At 37.3% G+C, this 4,155-nt stretch overlaps 1 non-coding gene across 1 annotated transcript; it reads left to right on the top strand.

Moving 5' to 3' along the window:
* The first annotated feature begins 3,410 nt into the window (after nucleotides 1–3,410).
* On the top strand, nucleotides 3,411–3,517 carry LOC148860875 (small nucleolar RNA R71). The gene has a single exon (XR_016095171.1). It is a non-coding gene; the product is annotated as a small nucleolar RNA R71 (small nucleolar RNA).
* The last annotated feature ends 638 nt before the right edge of the window (nucleotides 3,518–4,155 follow it).

Here is a 4,155-nt window from a genome sequence, read left to right as displayed (position 1 = left end):
CCCTACTTCCTCTTGAAGTTTATCTTGCAAGAATAGAAAGTCCTAGTCTAATCCTACTCTTATCTCTTAATCTAGTGAACCCAATCCCTTTATCTTTCTAAGATTACATCAAGAATTTAGATCTAAAAGGACTCTTCTCAGTTTCTTGTTATTAGATTCGTATTAGACCTCCTCTACAAATTGGGTTGTTGCCAGGTTTTTCTGCAAGTTGGGCTTCAGCTGCGGATTGGGCCTTCCTACAAATTTTTCCTGACTTTGGGCCCAGATTTAACTTTGATACAGGCCGAATCTGCGAAAGACCAAAACATGAAAGTTATGGCTTTTTCTCTTATTTTTCTAGTGGGTCTTGAATCAGCTCAATTGGAGTTTGGGTATGCGAGTTAGGCCCAAATTATTGAACAATGCTGAAACTGTAAAATATCATCCGATTTGCCTTTCTTTGCTTCTGATGCCTTCTTTCATGCCCTGAACCAAAATACAACAAATATGAGTCCAATTAAGTACTAATTCAGTATGAAAGATAGAATATTTGGGGATAAAAATATGATAAATTCTATTCTCATCAAATCCCCCACACTTGAACTTTTCCCGTCCTTGGGCAAGACAAAACTCAAAACAAAACAGGAACCAACTAACTAAAAGATTGTTTTAGAGTTTTCTCAACAGGGTATTTGTTCTCCCGCATGCCTTGATCCAGTAATAATGGTCCTTCCATTCGTCCACTTCTTTTCCTCTTTAACTTGTCAAAGAATAATCTTAAATCGCTAATCCTCATTTCCCCAAGTGAAATCGACAATCAAGGGAAACAAGCATCTCTTCGCATTAATAATTTAGAACTAGAGTAAGCTCTCTTTGTTTTCACAATCACATGCAGCAAGATTCAAAAATACCCTCTCACGATTTTTTAGGATGAAATCAGGAATGTTATTACCATAAGCTTGCTTATGTATCGCATCTCCACCACTTATCATGAGTTCAATGCATCAAAAGGTGAATTAGGGTTTGGGATCTAGGAATGAGTGCATTTTATGCTCTATCTCACCCACTTTTTATTTTTTCTTTTAGTGTGAGTGCATCTTATGCTCCATCTCACACTTATTCTAGAAATATTTTTTTTTATATGGATAAATCACGTTCCAATCCATGAACTCATTATCGTGGTCTCGACATGCCTAATAAGACAAGTTCTAGAATAATCAAACCATGTTTGTCTGTCAAAAACCAAATGCTCACAAGGGTCAAATCTGTATTGCATCTTGCCCGTTGATCATTCCCACTACTGAGGTACCTTCCATAGCAAAAAATTTCAGCTAGATTTGCTTGCATCCTTTCTTGTCTATCCCACCTAAGCACATGATTCAAGGTGGTTTGCAATCCTCCCCCACACTGAAGATATACATTGTCCTCAATGTATGAAATATACATAACAAGAACAAGGAGAAAAAGATTTAAGAGGACTTCCCTGAATGGGTTGCCTCCCACAAGTGCTCTTTTTAAGTTGTGAGCTTGACTTTCACCTTTCTTTCATGGTGGTTTCAAGGAGAGAATGGACCCATGGTGGATGGGTTGCTCTCCTCCAACATAATGCTTCAACCGCTCCACCTGGTTTTTAATTCTTGATGTTTACCCCTCTCATCCTTCATGGGTGGGTTTAAACCTAGAATATGGGCCTGCACAATAGATGAGAGGAGTTTTGTGTGAGATGGAGGTAAACTAATAAAAGATGCATTATGAGTTGCAATTTCAAAAGAGTCTATCTTAGAAGGCAAATTTTGCAGTTCTGATTTCAGTACAAACTTCTACTATGCTTGTTGCAATTGATTAGGACTACTGTTAGGTGCAACCTTTAGTGTATCTTCTGATTTGGATTTATCTACTTCAGCTGCCCAAACATCAATGTAATCAATTGCATATATTTCATGCTCAATTGTATTGGGACATTTCATGGTTTTAAATACATTAAACACCACTTCTTCACCATTAATTCTAAGAGTAAGTAGACCTTCTTTCACATCAATTAAAGCATTACCCGTAGCAAGAAAGGGTCTCCCTAGAATCAATGGCATTGTCTTATCTTCCTCCATATCCAATACAATGAAATCAGCAGGAATGATGAAATTACCCACTTTGACTAAAACATCTTCTACTATTCCCCTAGGATATTTAATGCTTCGATCAGCTAATTGCAAGATAATAGTTGTAGATGTTAGTTCATGCAGTCCAAGTTTTTCAAAAATAGAATAAGGCATTAAATTTATACTGGCACCTAAATCACATAAAGCTTTTTCAAATTCAGTATTCCCTATGATGCAAGGTATAGAAGAACTCCCTGGATTCTTAAGCTTTTGGGGCAATTTCTTTTGAAGAATGGCTAAGCACTCTTCGTTTAACTTCACCATCTCACCGTCCTCCCATTTCCTTTTTTTCGACATCACCTCCTTCAGGAATTTGGCATATTTCGGCATCTATGACAATACATCAAGAAGGGGGAAGTTAATATGTATTTTTTTTTTAACTTCTAAAAATTTCTCAAATTGTCTATCTAAGTTAGCATTCAAAATTCTTCCATGGTAGGGGATAGGGAGTTTAATTGCATCTAAATTCAGTTTAGGTGTACTTCCCTCATCCTCCTTTTGCAAATCGGCTACATAAGCTTTCTTGTCATCTTTTTGGATTTCGCCAACTGTCTTCCCACTTCTTAAGGTTATGGCGTTTACTTGCTCTCTGGGATTCTTCTCCGTGTTGCTGGGTAGCCGTCCCTCTTTTCTTTCCGACAATAGATTTACAATCTGCCCCACCTGAACTTCTAAGTTCCTAATCAATGCTTCATGGCTTTGGAATTTTGCTTCAGTAGTATTGATGAACTTAGAAATCATATCCTCCAGATTATTCTTTTTTTCTTGTGGGGGTAGCTGTGGTTGGAATCCCATGGGTGCCTTTTGCTGATTGTTGCTCCATGAAAATTTGGATGATTCCTCCACCCTGGGTTGTATGTATTTGAGTATGGGTTGAAGTTTGACCTGCCAGCATGAGAGATAAAATTAGCATTCTCATGGGAAATAAAATGACTATTTAATTGACAATCAGAATTAGTATGTCCTATTTGTCCACATAAATCGCATGAGATGCTAGATGATGCATTAATGGCTGAAATACTAAAAGTATCAAGCTTCTTATTTAGATTAGCAATTTGTGCAGATAGGGCTGCAAGGGAATTGATGTGGTGTACTCCCCTCTGATTGGTTCGGTCATTGCTCCATTGGTAGTTGTTCAACACCACCTCCTCTTCTAGGTCATAAGCTTCCTCCGGTGTTTTTCTCATGATTGTGCCACCTGCAGCTGCATCAATAATAGATTGATTAGAGGGAGTAATAGCATTATAAAAAGTCTGAATTTGACGCCAAGTTGGTATCCAATGGTGAGAACACTTCCTAAGCATCTCTTTGAATCATTCCCATGCTTCATACAAGGATTCCCTCTCAAATTGAGCAAAAGTAGTAATATCATTAATTAGCTTTGCTGTTTTAGAGGGTGGGAAATATTTAGCCAAAAATTTTTGGGTTAGATCATTCCAAGTGTTGATACTTCCTGTAGGGAGTGAGTTAAGCCAATCTTTAGCTCTATCACGCAATGAAAAATGAAATAATGTAAGCCTAATAGCATCATCACTAACTCCATTATGTTTAAATGTATCACATATTTCTAAGAAGTTAACAATGTGTGCATTAGGGTCATCACTTGGTAACCCACTAAACTGAATGCTTGTCTGGATCATCTGAATTATTGCAGGCTTAATTTCGAAATTGTTGGCATGAATGGTGGGCTTGCAAATGCTGAAATTCGCCCCATCAATTGGTTATCGATCATAGGTAAACTTTGGCAGTCTTGTAATTCAAGCATTTAACCGTAGATTTCTTAGGATAGCCATAATAAACCTTGTGTTTTCCTAAATCAGCTGACCAAACCTAGCATTCGATCAACACTTATCACTAATCAATTGGGTACGATAGCGCTCCATATTAACTAGTGATAGCATTAAACTTTGTGAAAATAGTTAAACCAAAATAACAATAATTGAGATAGCTGCAATTATCGAATCTTGTTCCATTGATTCCCTTTAGGTTAAAACATGTCAATACATTGGTCAAAGGCTGT

Source organism: Nelumbo lutea, chromosome 4 (genome assembly GCF_056320005.1).
Source record: "Nelumbo lutea isolate HS-2025 chromosome 4, American lotus-T2T, whole genome shotgun sequence".
NCBI lineage: Eukaryota > Viridiplantae > Streptophyta > Magnoliopsida > Proteales > Nelumbonaceae > Nelumbo > Nelumbo lutea.
Note: the sequence above shows the minus strand (reverse complement) of the source record. Positions and strands in the feature narration are given on the sequence as shown.